The sequence below is a fragment of the Magnolia sinica genome, unplaced genomic scaffold (genome assembly GCF_029962835.1).
Source record: "Magnolia sinica isolate HGM2019 unplaced genomic scaffold, MsV1 ctg349, whole genome shotgun sequence".
In the NCBI taxonomy this organism is placed as follows: domain Eukaryota; kingdom Viridiplantae; phylum Streptophyta; class Magnoliopsida; order Magnoliales; family Magnoliaceae; genus Magnolia; species Magnolia sinica.
In genome coordinates, this window is record NW_026682815.1 from 3,485 (window position 1) to 20,945 (window position 17,461).

A 17,461-nucleotide genomic window follows, 5' to 3' on the forward strand; every position below is an offset into this window, starting at 1 on the left:
GCATGGACATGTCCTCTGAATCAAATTTCTCGACAAATGGCTTTAAACGATGTCCATTTACTTTAAACTCCTTGCCATTGTCGGGATCTCTTATCTCGACGGCCCCATGAGGATAAGTAGTAACAACAATGTAAGGGCCGGTCCAACGAGATCGAAGCTTACCCGGAAAGAGATGTAATCGAGAATTATACAAAAGGACCTTCTGACCAGGCGTGAATGATTTTCGCAAAATGTGTTGGTCATGGAATGCTTTCATCTTGTCCTTGTAAATTCTCGCATTAACGTACGCATCGTTCCGGATTTCTTCAAGTTCATTTAATTGAAGTTTGCGTAGCGAGCCAGCGTTGTCCAGATTGAAATTAAGATTTTTGATCGCCCAGTACGCTTTATGTTCCAGCTCCACAGGCAAGTGACAAGCCTTCCCATAGACAAGTCTAAAGGGAGACATTCCAATAGGAGTTTTAAATGCAGTACGGTATGCCCATAAGGCATCGGTCAATCGGATTGACCAATCCTTACGATCTGGGTTAACCGTTTTCTCCAAAATGTGTTTAATCTCCCTATTGGAAATCTCAGCTTGTCCACTTGTCTGCGGATGGTATGGGGTGCTCACCTTATGAGAGATACCGTATTTCTTCATTAAGCTCTCGAATGGTCTATTACAAAAGTGTGAGCCCCCATCACTAATGATGGCTCGAGGCGTCCCGAATCGAGAAAGGATGTTCTCTTTCAGGAATTTAATGACCGTGCGATGGTCATTCTTTCGACACGGAATCGCTTCGACCCATTTAGTGACATAATCCACGGCGAGCAAAATATACAGATTTCCAAACGATTGGGGGAATGGTCCCATGAAATCGATGCCCCAGCAATCAAATGCTTCAATGATAAGAATGGGATTCAAAGGCATCATATTTCGCCGGGACAATGCTCCCAATTTCTGACAGCGCTCACAAGCTTTGCAAAACTCATGAGTGTCCCTAAACATAGTGGGCCAGTAAAAGCCACACTGCAGAATCTTGGCCGTGGTCTTTTTAGCAGAAAAGTGACCACCACAGGCCTCTGAGTGACAGAAGGAGAGCTCTGATGCTCATCGTCCGGTACACATCTCCTTAGAATTTGGTCCGGCAATATTTAAATAAATAAGGATCATCCGAGAAAAGTTGCGCACCTCGGTAAAGAATTTCTTCTTATCTTGTGCGGTCCAATGTATTGGTATGGAACCTGTGGCAAGATAATTAGCAACATCAGCGAACCAAGGTGAATGGGAGACTCTGTATAGTAGTTCATCAGAGAACATGTCATTGATATGGGTCGCCTCAAGGGAATCAGAGGTATTAAGGCGAGAAAGGTGATCGGCCATTACGTTCTCCACTCCCTTTTTATCTTTAATTTCCAAATCAAATTCTTAGAGTAGAAGGATCTATCTTATCAAGCGGGGCTTAGAAACATTCTTAGAAATAAGATACTTGAGTGCCGCATGATCTGTATAAATAATGATCTTGGATCCGATCAGTAGGACCTAAATTTGTCCAAGGCGAACACTACGGCTAAGAGTTCCTTTTCCGTAGTCGAGTAGTTCACTTGGGCAGATTTAGAGTCCTACTTGCGTAGTGAATGACGTAGGGCTTCTTGTCTTTTCTCCGGCCTAGACCGCCCCAAGAGCATAATCGAAGCATCGCACATAAGTTCAAAAGGAGGATCCAGTCGGCTGCATGATAGGTGCGGTGGTTAACGTGCCTTTAAGCTTGGTGAAAGCTTCCTGCCATTGTCAATCCACTCGTACGGAGCATCCTTTTGAAGAAGATTACATAAAGGGCGAGAGAGAAGACTAAAGTCCTTTATGAATCTCCTGTAAAATCCTGCGTGGCCTAAGAAAGATCGCACGTCTCTGATGTTCTTGGGTGGAGGTAGGTTAGAGATAAGATCGATTTTTGCCTTATCTACCTCGATTCCTTTGGACGAGATGATATGCCCAAGGACAATTCCCTTCTGAACCATGAAATGGCACTTCTCCCAATTAAGTACCAGGTTCTTTTCTTCACATCTTTTCAGCACACATTTAAGACTTTCCAAGCACTTGCTGAAAGATGGACCATAAACAGAGAAGTCGTCCATGAAGACCTTTAGATATTGCCCCACCATGTTAGAAAAAATACTCATCATACATCGCTGAAAGGTGGCAGGGGCATTACATAGTCCGAATGGCATCTTCGGTAAACAAAGGTGTCGTAAGGATATGTAAACGTAGTCTTTTCCTAATCTTCAAGGGCTATCTCTATCTGATTATTGCCCAAATATCCGTCAAGGAACCAGTAATAGGAATGACCAGTTAACATTTTCAAAATCTGATCAATGAAGGGCACAAGAAAGTGGTCTTTCCTCGTGACGGTATTCAACTTCCTATAGTCAATGCACATTCTCCAACCAGTAGTAACTCTAGTTGGTATGAGTTCATTATTAGCATTGGCTATAATGGTGATTCCGGACTTCATAGAAACCACCTGAGTTGGACTTACCTACTGACTATCAGATATAGGATATATGGTACCCACATCCAATAGTTTAAGAACCTCAACTTTAACAATTTCTTTCATGTTTGGATTTAATTTGCATTATGATTGCCGAAAGGTTTTCACATTATCCTCAAGATATATGCGGTGAGTACAAATCGAGGGATCGATTCCCTTGAGGTCCGCTATCGTCCATCCTAGGGCTCCTTTATGCTCAATGAGAGTAGATATAAGCATACTCTCCTGTTCTTTCTCCAGGTGGGCAGAGATCACCACCGGGTATGTCTCATCTTGACCTAAATAGGCATATTTCAAATCAGAGGGCAAAGGTTTTAGGTCAAGCTTCGGCGGCTTGAGATTAGACGGTAGAGGCACTACATCAGTTTGTGGTAATTCTTCAAATTGTGGCCTCCATCGGTTAACTTCAAGTTGCAGTATCAAGCAAGGCGCACGTCTCCCTAATCATGTCATCATCAAAATCATGGGAGTGGGCCAGGCACGTCTCTAGATGGTCGGAGGATAAGGTCAGAGGTGTCATATCTTCCACGAAAGAGTCAATCATGTTAATATCGTGGAAATCGTCATCATCCTCCGAGTTGCTTGCTGCCGTTATTGAAAAAATGTTTGACTCCAATGTCAAATTTCCAAAAGACATAGTCATGATACCATTCCTGCAATTGATAATTGCATTTGATGTGGCAAGGAATGGGCGACCAAGAATGACAGGAATCTGAGTGCTCATGTTATTGATGGGTTCAGTGTCCAGGATGATAAAGTCTACAGGGTAGTAAAATCTATCAACTTGGACCAACACATCCTCAATTATCCCTCTTGGTACACGAACAGAGCGATCAACAAGTTGTAGTGTGGTTAGGGTGGGTTTTAATTCACCCAAACCTAACTGTTTGTATACCGAGTAGGGAATCAAATTGACGCTCGCTCCTAAGTCAAGAAGTGCGTGATCAATTCGATGGTTCCCGATTACACATGATATGGTTGGGCTACCGGGATCCTTGAATTTCTGCGGCACGTCTTGCTTCAGGATGGCACTCACTTTCTCAGTCAAGAAGATTTTCTTTTGAATAATTTTCCGTCGCTTGGTCGTGCATAAGTCTTTTAGGAATTTGGCATATGAAGGTATCTGTTTAACGACATCAAGCAGAGGAATGTTGACTTTCACCTGTTTCAACACCTCTAGAATATCCTGAGAGTTAGAGAGAGGTTTTGGTGAAACCAACCGTTGGGGGAATGGAGCAACTGGCTTCTCTAGAAGTTCCGGTTCCACTTTTTGTGGGGCATCAGTGGATCCTTCATTGTTGTCCTCTTCTGGTTCTTGAGGCTTTTCGGGCCTAACCGGAAGAGTTTTATCAATGATCTTCCCACTCCTAAGAGTGGTGATGGATTTAGCATGCCCCATCTGATTTGAAGAGCTGGGATCATTATTCTCGTATTGCGGTTTAGGATTGGGGATAGGTTGTGCAGGAAGCATCCCCTTTTCTATAACCGTCATACGAGAATCTATCTTTTGCATAAAATCTGTGATTCCCCGCATTGCCTGAGCCAGCTCTTGTATGGGATTTTGAACCGGTTCCTCTTGAGGTTTCACTTGATTTGGATTTTGATTGAAGAAACCTGGAGGAGTCGCCGTTTGTCCATTTCTCCAACTGAAGTTTGGATGATTTTTCCAGCCAGGATTGTATGTGTTGGAGTTAGGTCCAGTAAAAGGTCTTTGATAGTTATTTACGGCATTGGCTTGTTCATTCAACACTCCTCGAAAGGCAGGTATTGTAGGACAGTTTTCAGTTGTGTGAATGTTGCAATCACAGATGCCGCAAACAACTTCATTGACCTTATCCTTCTTTCCTTCCATGGCCTCAACTTTCCTTATGAGCGTAGTCACTTTACACTTGAGATCATCCTCTTCTTTCAAGAGATATAATCCACCTTTCTCCTTTGATTGAGTTGGCCTAGACGTGGTGTTCGACTTTGGGTAATAGTCCCAAGATTGTGTTTTTTCAGCCAAACTATCGAGGTAGTCCCATACCTCGTCGATGTCTTTATTAATGAACTCTCCATTACACATTGTCTCGACCATTTGGCGCATGGAAGATGTCAGTCCATCATAGAAAAAATTTGTAATGCGCCACGTTTCAAATCCGTGTTGTGGGCATGAACTGACCAAATCTTTGAACCTTTCCCAACATTGAAAGAATGTTTCATCTTCCTTTTGGGCAAAGTTCATGATCGCTTTTCTGAGGGTAATCGTTTTATGATGTGGGAAGAATTTTTTTATGAATTCCCTCTGCATGTCGTTCCATGTGCCAATGGATCTAGGACGCAGTGAATGTAACCACGTCTTAGCTTTCTCTTTTAAGGAAAAAGGAAAGAGTTTCAGCCTAATTGTATCCTCAGATACATTAGGAAAACATAATGTAGCTATAATTTCATCGAACTCTTTCAAATGCAAATATGGACTCTCTGATTCAAGTCCATGGAATTTGGGAAGGAGTTGGATAACTCCTGGCTTGATGTCCATTTGTCCTGTGTTTTCAGGAAAAATCATGCATGAGGGCGTACTCACTCCCGCCGGTTGTAGAAAATCTCGTAAAGTACGAGGCGGGGGTGCCTGTTGCACCTCATTCTCATCTTGGGTATCCTCCACCCTGGGTGGAAGTAGAGGAGGTTGGTCTTCAGCCATGACCTCAGTTAACTCAGGGGATTTCGAGCGGTGTCTAATCCTGCGATGGATAGTCAACCCCTCAACTAATCCTCCTTCAGTCAAGAGACGTCGTGTGTTGTCACGGGCCCACTTGGGCATGAAACACTCGCAGCCCTCAATTCAAAGCCTAATCCTAAAGATGGATAAAAGAAAATCTAAAACGGAAGAGAGGGAAAATTGGAAAGGAATTACCAAATTGAAGCTCCTAAGTTAAGGACCTGCAAAATAAAACAAAAATAAGTTAGATTCTATAAAGGAGAGAAATGATACTTTAAAAGAAAAATAACAGTAAATTAATTTCTAAAAGAAATTATTCTTTAAAGAAAAACGGAAATTTCTAAAGTAAACTAAGAAAGCCTAAACTAAAAAGTAAATTACTACAAGAAAATTGAAAAATAGAGAGTATGGAAGGAGTGTACCAAAATAGAGATTTCTATCTTAAAGGCCTACAAAATAGGAAGGTTAGTTTCTAGACAAAAATCCTAAAAATAAATTAAAAAACAGAGTTAGATTCAAAAAGTGTTAGAATTAGAAAGTTAATAGAACCAAAATAGAAAGTCAATTTCTAAATAACCTAAATTCTAAAAATAAACTATTTCCTACAGAACAGAGGATACTAGAATTAGAAAGTTTCTAAAATCTAAACCCTAATTCTATAAAAAGAAAAAGTAGAGAATTTAGGAAAGAATTACCAATTTAGAGATTTTATGTCAGGATCCTACAAAACAGGAAACAAGTTAGTTCTAAAAGTCAAATAGAAATAAAAATCTAAAACTAAAGTTAATAAAATCCTAATCTTATCCTAATTCTAAAACTAATTAATTTCAGAAAATCGTAACTATCAGTCCCCGGCAACGGCGCCAAAAACTTGTTCACACCCCAAGTGCAGGGTTGTGATGTAGTAATAAACTCGGTAAGACCGAGGTCGAATCCACAGGGACTGATACCTGTACGTTATCTGAAACCAAGTAGAACTAGAAATAGACTAAGATGCGATCTAAACAAAGTAGAATTTTAAAAAATAATTATGGAATAATTATCTAAAACTTTAAGGAATTCAGAGAAAGGAAACTAGGGATTCAGAGGATCCACTTGTTGAGATTAGGGAGATCTTATGCCAGTATCACAAATTATGGAAATTTACTGAACTGCCATTGATATAGGTTTCAAGAGATGAAAGGTGTATGAATTAGAATGGATTCCATCACCAAACCATGCCCAGGAGACAGAGTAAACAATAGAATTAAACTAATTACCAACCAATTAACAATGTATGAAGATCAGGAAGGTACTGTCATCCTACCATGCCCATGAGACGATGGTGAACAACAGGGCTTCCTGACGTCATAAACATTAAAAGGGGAGAGGAATATTCAAAGCCATTGCAAGCCCATTGTAATTTCAGTCACAACATGCCATTAAAGAAAAAAAAAATATTCCCATCAAATCAACCCAATACCAAATCTATTCAGTTTAAAATAGAATTAAAGGCAACAAAATCTTCCCATCACGCTACAAGCTTCACCTCTTAGCCCTAGCTAAGAGGATTAGCTACACATGGATGGGTTGGTTAAATAAAATAAAATAAAATAAAGGAAAAGAAAAGAATAAGAAGGGAAGAAAGAGAAAACCCAGCTTTTCCTCCCGTTCCAGCCGTCCCGTCTCTCTCAATCCCAGCAGCCAACGTCTTTGCCTCCCACGTCGCCTTCCTTGACGTGCAGCCCCTCCTGTCTTCACTCTTCCAGCCCTTTTCCCAACCACGCACAGCAGCAGCAGAAAAACTGCCTGTTTCCCCCAGCCGTTCTCTCTCTCTCTCTCTCACCGTGGATGCCTCTTCCTTCCTCTTTTCCTTCCTTTTAAAGATGGCCAGCCCCCCTTCTTCCGATGCTGTGGAGTCCCACCGGGAGTAGACTGCGGAAACAGTCCTTCCGGAGCCTGGAATGCGTCCCTTTGCTGCGAAAGTTCTCACGCAGTCCGGAATTCCGCATCTCCTTTCTTCTTATTTTTTTTCTTCTTTCCAAAAGGACAGCGTCCCCTGGGAGATTCTTGGCCCACCTACATGATGAATGGTTCAGATCAGCCGTCCGACCGCCCCTAAGGGCGTACAACTCGCCGTGAAAGTCGGACGGCGTCCGGCTGCGAAAACAGGGTAGCGTCATTGACGCTGTGACGATGGTGGGCCCCATTTCACTGACTTTTTGGAAAATCCGATCTGTCCACTGCGTTCTACTCGAAAAACCAGGTGGGAAGCACTATTTTTGGACCAAATCCTATGTGGCCCACGTTATCTTTCAAGTCACCGTCCATCCTGTGTTTAATAACTAAAAAAGTGAGGAAGTTTTCATGATGCCTAAAAGGAGACCTAGGCGTGGGTTAAACCCCCATTCCGAATGCATTGGACGGTTCAGATCTTCCATAGGGATGATGGGTGGGGCCCACTAGTCAAAAACGGTCGGCCAGCGTCCGTTGCTGCGTAAAAATAAAAAAAATCCGAGTTTTGAGTCGGTCAGCGCCTGCTGACCGACTTCCTTAATGTTTATACTCGTCCGGTGTACTTGTGCACCTTGCACGTGCACTGCATGCGTGGGTCCACTGGTGATGTTTGTAAGAAATCTGCTCCATCCATCTGTTTTGACACGTAGTTTAAGGCGTTGAGACCAAAATTGGAGTATATCCAGATATCAGGCGGGGCCCACATAATGATTAAAGGGGCTGATCTGTCCGTTGGGCCCCTTCTACAGTGATCCAATGGATGAAAATTTACGTGTACGGTTAATTCATGGCCCTCAGGCCAAGTATGAAGTTTTGAGCCAATCAGATGGCAAGAACTATGTGATCTTTCATTTTTCACCAATTTCGGGCCTCTTTAATGTAAATGGCCTGCTTTCCTCGGATCCTTGATGCATAATTCCATCGATCTTCGTCTCCTGGAGTCCGTCCCCTGCCTTGGGTGTCCTCAGAGTGTTAAATCCATGCATTTACCACCTTTTTTCAGTCCAGGCTCTTAAACACACCCTGCATTACAAATACAATTAAATCAGGCCATTAAGCGGTATCATGTGTGTAAATCTATGTAATAAATGGGTCTGATATGCAATATTTGATCCTCAACACAACCCCCAACCAGCATTTTGCTAGTCCCGAGCAAAGTATGCGAAAAATAAATTGAGAATTACAGAATAATTTCTACAACTCAAGGGATTTATGAAAAATAGTTTAGATACTCGAATTCTAAGATTCATGAATGTTGGCATTACTTTTTCCTGAAATCAAGCTCACGGTAAACTTCATAATCAAGTTCAAATATATTAGTCCATCAATTAGTATAATTCTAAATATTGAATTCCATGGATGTATAGTCCAATCTCGACTTGTCAACATTAAGATTTACCTTGATATTTAAGAATATCATTGGTAACAAAGAAGAGAAATCATGATAACCCAACTTGGCTTACACCTTATCTTTTTATTCTTTAAATTTTTTTATTTTTTTTTTTGATTTTCTCATTAGAATTAATGTTAAGAAGAGGGATCAGATCCTCACCTACAGGGAGCAAACCTAAGGTAAAGACTGTACACCCAACTTTTTCACATATCATTCATGGGGAATCGAATCCTCACATATAGGGAGCAAACCTATGGTAAAGACTGTTCGCCCAATCCATTCGATTCAAGTGGGTTTCTTTCATGTTTAGTGATTACCAAGTTAGTCCTTTAATATCGAACTGAAACCTTAATATGCAAGCGAGATGTGTCCTGGGAATTCATGACTCAATCAATGTTTACAATTCTAATACTGGATTTAACAATTCAAACTTAGTTGTGAAATTTAATAGATGATTGAATCCAAGAGTCATGAAGTACCAACATCACGCATCTTGAAATTCTAAATGCCCTAGATGGCCTGTCAAAATCACTTCGACTTCATTAGAAATCCTGAAAAATAAAAAAATTTCACAACGTTTGCTCAAGACCAAGAAAACACTGATTAGGAAACCTAATCTCCCACCCCCAACCAAAAAATCTACATTGTCCTCAATGTAAATGAAATAAACATGCAATACACATGAGACAACAGAAATATAAGAGGAGTGATGGGAAGATAGTACCTGGATGATGAATCGTGAGAGACTTTCCAAGAGATCGCAGCATAGAATCCGGTCAGCACGAGAGAGAAAGTGACACAGAACTAACAAAAATAAAATCCTACCTATACCACTTTCGCAGGTGCTCTCGATTGCATTTAGCGCATGCAACAAGCCTTTAAACCCCTAGGTTACCCCTAGTGGACGAGTTGTAGTCTCGTGAGGGTTTGCAGTAATGTTACCCACAAACATTGAACTTGCTAGGAAAATGAAATAAGTTGAAAAGCTGGGTTGCCTCCCAGGAGCGCTAAGTTTACCGTCTTCAGCCAGACAAAAGCAACTACCATAATCCTATGAAAGCGATAAACCTACCTATACCTCCATCGGGCTAGGAGATCAGTCCTGGTAAACAGGATCAGTCAGAGGCATAGACATGTCCTCTGAATCAAATTTCTCGACAAATGGCTTTAAACGATGTCCATTTACTTTAAACTCCTTGCCATTGTCGGGATCTCTTATCTCGACGGCCCCATGAGGATAAGCAGTAACAACAATGTAAGGGCCGGTCCAACGAGATCGAAGCTTACCCGGAAAGAGATGTAATCGAGAATTATACAAAAGGACCTTCTGACCAGGCGTGAATGATTTTCGCAAAATGTGTTGGTCATGGAATGCTTTCATCTTGTCCTTGTAAATTCTCGCATTAACGTACGCATCGTTCCGGATTTCTTCAAGTTCATTTAATTGAAGTTTGCGTAGCGAGCCAGCGTTGTCCAGATTGAAATTAAGATTTTTGATCGCCCAGTACGCTTTATGTTCCAGCTCCACAGGCAAGTGACAAGCCTTCCCATAGACAAGTCTAAAGGGAGACATTCCAATAGGAGTTTTAAATGCAGTACGGTATGCCCATAAGGCATCGGTCAATCGGATTGACCAATCCTTACGATCTGGGTTAACCGTTTTCTCCAAAATGTGTTTAATCTCCCTATTGGAAATCTCAGCTTGTCCACTTGTCTGCGGATGGTATGGGGTGCTCACTTTATGAGAGATACCGTATTTCTTCATTAAGCTCTCGAATGGTCTATTACAAAAGTGTGAGCCCCCATCACTAATGATGGCTCGAGGCGTCCCGAATCGAGAAAGGATGTTTTCTTTTAAGAATTTAATGACCGTGCGATGGTCATTCTTTCGACACGGAATCGCTTCGACCCATTTAGTGACATAATCCACGGCGAGCAAAATATACAGATTTCCAAACGATTGGGGGAATGGTCCCATGAAATCGATGCCCCAGCAATCAAATGCTTCAATGATAAGAATGGGATTCAAAGGCATCATATTTCGCCGGGACAATGCTCCCAATTTCTGACAGCGCTCACAAGCTTTGCAAAACTCATGAGTGTCCCTAAACATAGTGGGCCAGTAAAAGCCACACTGCAGAATCTTGGCCGTGGTCTTTTTAGCAGAAAAGTGACCACCACAGGCCTCTGAGTGACAGAAGGAGATGATGCTCTGATGCTCATCGTCTGGTACACATCTCCTTAGAATTTGGTCTGGGCAATATTTAAATAAATAAGGATCATCCCAGAAAAAGTTGCGCACCTCGGTGAAAAATTTCTTCTTATCTTGCGCAGTCCACTGTGTTGGTATGGCACCTGTAGCAAGATAATTAGCAATATCAGCAAACCAAGGTGAATGGGAGACTCTGAACAGCTGTTCATCAGGGAACATGTCATTGATATGGGTCGCCTCAAGGGAATCAGAGGTATTAAGGCGAGAAAGGTGATCAGCCACTACGTTCTCTACTCCCTTTTTATCTTTAATTTCCAAATCAAATTCTTGGAGTAGAAGGATCCATCGTATCAAGCGGGGCTTAGAATCATTCTTAGAAAGAAGATATTTCAGTGCCGCATGATCTGTATAGATAATGATCTTGGATCCGATCAGGTAGGACCTAAATTTGTCCAAGGCGAACACTACGGCTAAGAGTTCCTTTTCCGTAGTCGAGTAGTTCACTTGGGCAGGATTTAGAGTCCTACTTGCGTAGTGAATGACGTAGGGCTTCTTGTCTTTTCTCTGGCCTAGGACCGCCCCAAGAGCATAATCAGAAGCATCGCACATAAGTTCAAAAGGGAGGCTCCAGTCGGGTGGCTGCATGATAGGTGCAGTGGTTAACGTGCCTTTAAGCTTGGTGAAAGCTTCCTGGCACTGCTCAGTCCACTCGTACGGAGCATCCTTTTGAAGAAGATTACATAAAGGGCGAGAGAGAAGACTAAAGTCCTTTATGAATCTCCTGTAAAATCCTGCGTGGCCTAAGAAAGATCGCACGTCTCTGATGTTCTTGGGTGGAGGTAGGTTAGAGATAAGATCGATTTTTGCCTTATCTACCTCGATTCCTTTGGACGAGATGATATGCCCAAGGACAATTCCCTTCTGAACCATGAAATGGCACTTCTCCCAATTAAGTACCAGGTTCTTTTCTTCACATCTTTTCAGCACACATTTAAGACTTTCCAAGCACTTGCTGAAAGATGGACCATAAACAGAGAAGTCGTCCATGAAGACCTCTAGATATTGCCCCACCATGTCAGAAAAAATACTAAGCATACATCGCTGAAAGGTGGCAGGGGCATTACATAGTCCGAATGGCATCCTTCGATAGGCAAAGGTGCCGTAGGGACATGTAAATGTGGTCTTTTCCTGGTCTTCAGGGGCTATCTCTATCTGGTTGTAGCCCGAATACCCGTCAAGAAAACTATAATAGGAATGACCAGCTAACCTTTCCAGGATCTGATCAATGAATGGTAAGGGAAAGTGGTCTTTCCTCGTGACGGTATTCAACTTCCTGTAGTCAATGCACATTCTCCAACCAGTAGTGACTCTAGTTGGCACGAGTTCATTATTAGCATTGGCTACGATGGTGATTCCGGACTTCTTAGGGACCACTTGAGTTGGACTCACCCATTGACTATCAGATATAGGGTATATAATACCCACATCCAATAGTTTAAGAACCTCGGCTTTAACCACTTCCTTCATATTTGGATTTAGTCTACGTTGTGGTTGCCGAGCGGTTTTTGCATTATCCTCAAGATATATGCGGTGAGTACAAATCGAAGGGTCGATTCCCTTGAGGTCCGCTATCGTCCATCCTAGGGCTCCTTTATGCTCAATGAGAGTAGATATAAGCATACTCTCTTGTTCTTTCTCCAGATGGGCAGAGATCACCACCGGGTATGTCTCATCTTGACCTAAATAGGCATATTTCAAATCGAGGGCAAAGGTTTTAGGTCAAGCTTCGGCGGCTTGAGGTTAGACGGTAGAGGCACTACATCGGTTTGTGGTAATTCTTCAAATTGTGGCCTCCATCGGTTAACTTCAAGTACCGGTGCGATCAAGCAAGGCGCACGTCTCCCTAATCATGTCATCATCAAAATCATGGGAGTGGGCCAGGGCACGTCTCTAGATGGTCGGAGGATAAGGTCGGAGGTGTCATATCTTCCACGAAAGAGTCAATCATGTTAATATCGTGAAAATCGTCATCATCCTCGAATTCTTGCCGTTATTGAAAAAAATGTTTGACTCGAATGTCAAATTTCCAAAAGACATAGTCATGATACCATTCCCGCAATTGATAATTGCATTTGATGTGGCAAGGAATGGGCGACCAAGAATGACAGGAATCGAGTGCTCATGTTATTGATGGGTTCAGTGTCCAGGATGATAAAGTCTACAGGGTAGTAAAATCTATCAACTTGGACCAACACATCCTCAATTATCCCTCTTGGTACACGAACAGAGCGATCAGCAAGTTGTAGTGTGGTTGGGGTGGGTTTTAATTCACCCAAACCTAACTGTTTGTATACCGAGTAGGGAATCAAATTGACGCTCGCTCCTAAGTCAAGAAGTGCGTGATCAATTCGATGGTTCCCGATTACACATGATATGGTTGGGCTACCGGGATCCTTGAATTTCTGCGGCACGTCTTGCTTCAGGATGGCACTCACTTTCTCAGTCAAGAAGATTTTCTTTTGAATAATTTTCCGTCGCTTGGTCGTGCACAAGTCTTTTAGGAATTTGGCATATGAAGGTATCTGTTTAACGACATCAAGCAGAGGAATGTTGACTTTCACCTGTTTCAACACCTCTAGAATATCCTGAGAGTTAGAGAGAGGTTTTGGTGAAACCAACCGTTGGGGGAATGGAGCAACTGGCTTCTCTAGAAGTTCCGGTTCCACTTTTTGTGGGGCATCACTGGATCCATCATTGTTGTCCTCTTTTGGTTCTTGAGGCTTTTCGGGCCTAACCGGAAGAGTTTTATCAATGATCTTCCCACTCCTAAGAGTGGTGATGGATTTAGCATGCCCCATCTGATTTGAAGAGCTGGGATCATTATTCTCGTATTGCGGTTTAGGATTGGGGATAGGTTGTGCAGGAAGCATCCCCTTTTCTATAACCGTCATACGAGAATCTATCCTTTGCATAAAATCTGTGATTCCCCGCATTGCCTGAGCTAGCTCTTGTATGGGATTTTGAACCGGTTCCTCTTGAGGTTTCACTTGATTTGGATTTTGATTGAAGAAACCTGGAGGAGTCGCCGTTTGTCCATTTCTCCAACTGAAGTTTGGATGATTTTTCCAGCCAGGATTGTATGTGTTAGAGTTAGGTCCAGTAAAAGGTCTTTGATAGTTATTTACGGCATTGGCTTGTTCATTCAACACTCCTCGAAAGGCAGGTATTGTAGGACAGTTTTCAGTTGTGTGAATGTTGCAATCACAGATGCCGCAAACAACTTCATTGACCTTATCCTTCTTTCCTTCCATGGCCTCAACTTTCCTTATGAGCGTAGTCACTTTACACTTGAGATCATCCTCTTCTTTCAAGAGATATAATCCACCTTTCTCCTTTGATTGAGTTGGCCTAGACGTGGTGTTCGACTTTGGGTAATAGTCCCAAGATTGTGTTTTTTCAGCCAAACTATCGAGGTAGTCCCATACCTCGTCGATGTCTTTATTAATGAACTCTCCATTACACATTGTCTCGACCATTTGGCGCATGGAAGATGTCAGTCCATCATAGAAAAAATTTGTAATGCGCCACGTTTCAAATCCGTGTTGTGGGCACGAACTGACCAAATCTTTGAACCTTTCCCAACATTGAAAGAATGTTTCATCTTCCTTTTGGGCAAAGTTCATGATCGCTTTTCTGAGGGTAATCGTTTTATGATGTGGGAAGAATTTTTTTATGAATTCCCTCTGCATGTCGTTCCATGTGCCAATGGATCTAGGACGTAGTGAATGTAACCACGTCTTAGCTTTCTCTTTTAAGGAAAAAGGAAAGAGTTTCAGCCTAATTGTATCCTCAGATACATTAGGAAAACATAATGTAGCTATAATTTCATCGAACTCTTTCAAATGCAAATATGGACTCTCTGATTCAAGTCCATGGAATTTGGGAAGGAGTTGGATAACTCCTGGCTTGATGTCCATTTGTCCTATGTTTTCAGGAAAAATCATGCATGAGGGCGTACTCACTCCCGCCGGTTGTAGAAAATCTCGTAAAGTACGAGGCGGGGGTGCCTGTTGCACCTCATTCTCATCTTGGGTATCCTCCACCCTGGGTGGAAGTAGAGGAGGTTGGTCTTCAGCCATGACCTCAGTTAACTCAGGGGATTTCGAGCGGTGTCTAATCCTGCGATGGATAGTCAACCCCTCAACTAATCCTCCTTCAGTCAAGAGACGTCGTGTGTTGTCACGGGCCCACTTGGGCATGAAACACTCGCAGCCCTCAATTCAAAGCCTAATCCTAAAGATGGATAAAAGAAAATCTAAAACGGAAGAGAGGGAAAATTGGAAAGGAATTACCAAATTGAAGCTCCTAAGTTAAGGACCTGCAAAATAAAACAAAAATAAGTTAGATTCTATAAAGGAGAGAAATGATACTTTAAAAGAAAAATAACAGTAAATTAATTTCTAAAAGAAATTATTCTTTAAAGAAAAACGGAAATTTCTAAAGTAAACTAAGAAAGCCTAAACTAAAAAGTAAATTACTACAAGAAAATTGAAAAATAGAGAGTATGGAAGGAGTGTACCAAAATAGAGATTTCTATCTTAAAGGCCTACAAAATAGGAAGGTTAGTTTCTAGACAAAAATCCTAAAAATAAATTAAAAAACAGAGTTAGATTCAAAAAGTGTTAGAATTAGAAAGTTAATAGAACCAAAATAGAAAGTCAATTTCTAAATAACCTAAATTCTAAAAATAACCTATTTCCTACAGAACAGAGGATACTAGAATTAGAAAGTTTCTAAAATCTAAACCCTAATTCTATAAAAAGAAAAAGTAGAGAATTTAAGAAAGAATTACCAATTTAGAGATTTTATGTCAGGATCCTACAAAACAGGAAACAAGTTAGTTCTAAAAATCAAATAGAAATAAAAAACTAAAGTTAATAAAATCCTAATCTTATCCTAATTCTAAAACTAATTAATTTCAAAGAATCGTAACCGTCAGTCCCCGGCAACGGTGCCAAAAACTTGTTCACACCCCAAGTGCAGGGTTGTGATGTAGTAATAAACTCGGTAAGACCGAGGTCGAATCCACAGGGACTGATACCTGTACGTTATCTGAAACCAAGTAGAACTAGAAATAGACTAAGATGCGATCTAAACAAAGTAGAATTTAAAAAATAATTATGGAATAATTATCTAAAACTTTAAGGAATTCAGAGAAAGGAAACTAGGGATTCAGAGGATCCACTTGTAGAGATTAGGGAGATCTTATGCCAGTATCACAAATTATGGAAATTTACTGAACTGCCATTGATATAGGTTTCAAGAGATGAAAGGTGTATGAATTAGAATGGATTCCATCACCAAACCATGCCCAGGAGACAGAGTAAACAATAGAATTAAACTAATTACCAACCAATTAACAATGCCTGAAGGTTAGGAAGGGGTATCGTCATCCGACCATGCCCATGAGACGATGGTGAACAACAGGGCTTCCTGACGTCATAAACATTAAAAGGGGAGAGGAATATTCAAAGCCATTGCAAGCCCATTGTAATTTCAGTCACAACATGCCATTAAAGAAAAAAAAATATTCCCATCAAATCAACCCAATACCAAATCTATTCAGTTTAAAATAGAATTAAAGGCAACAAAATCTTCCCATCACGCTACAAGCTTCACCTCTTAGCCCTAGCTAAGAGGATTAGCTACACATGGATGGGTTGGTTAAATAAAATAAAATAAAATAAAGGAAAAGAAAAGAATAAGAAGGGAAGAAAGAGAAAACCCAGCTTTTCCTCCCGTTCCAGCCGTCCCGTCTCTCTCAATCCCAGCAGCCAACGTCTTTGCCTCCCACGTCGCCTTCCTTGACGTGCAGCCCCTCCTGTCTTCACTCTTCCAGCCCTTTTCCCAACCACGCACAGCAGCAGCAGAAAAACTGCCTGTTTCCCCCAGCCGTTCTCTCTCTCTCTCTCTCACCGTGGATGCCTCTTCCTTCCTCTTTTCCTTCCTTTTAAAGATGGCCAGCCCCCCTTCTTCCGATGCTGTGGAGTCCCACCGGGAGTAGACTGCGGAAACAGTCCTTCCGGAGCCTGGAATGCGTCCCTTTGCTGCGAAAGTTCTCACGCAGTCCGGAATTCCGCATCTCCTTTCTTCTTATTTTTTTTCTTCTTTCCAAAAGGACAGCGTCCCCTGGGAGATTCTTGGCCCACCTACATGATGAATGGTTCAGATCAGCCGTCCGACCGCCCCTAAGGGCGTACAACTCGCCGTGAAAGTCGGACGGCGTCCGGCTGCGAAAACAGGGTAGCGTCATTGACGCTGTGACGATGGTGGGCCCCATTTCACTGACTTTTTGGAAAATCCGATCTGTCCACTGCGTTCTACTCGAAAAACCAGGTGGGAAGCACTATTTTTGGACCAAATCCTATGTGGCCCACGTTATCTTTCAAGTCACCGTCCATCCTGTGTTTAATAACTAAAAAAGTGAGGAAGTTTTCATGATGCCTAAAAGGAGACCTAGGCGTGGGTTAAACCCCCATTCCGAATGCATTGGACGGTTCAGATCTTCCATAGGGATGATGGGTGGGGCCCACTAGTCAAAAACGGTCGGCCAGCGTCCGTTGCTGCGTAAA

General features: G+C 41.9%; 2 non-coding genes across 2 annotated transcripts; both read left to right on the forward strand.

The window, feature by feature from the left end:
- Positions 1–4,666: 4,666 nt before the first annotated feature.
- On the forward strand, positions 4,667–4,773 carry LOC131236284 (small nucleolar RNA R71). The gene has a single exon (XR_009166657.1). It is a non-coding gene; the product is annotated as a small nucleolar RNA R71 (small nucleolar RNA).
- Positions 4,774–14,423: 9,650 nt separating this feature from the next.
- On the forward strand, positions 14,424–14,530 carry LOC131236285 (small nucleolar RNA R71). The gene has a single exon (XR_009166658.1). It is a non-coding gene; the product is annotated as a small nucleolar RNA R71 (small nucleolar RNA).
- Positions 14,531–17,461: the final 2,931 nt, after the last annotated feature.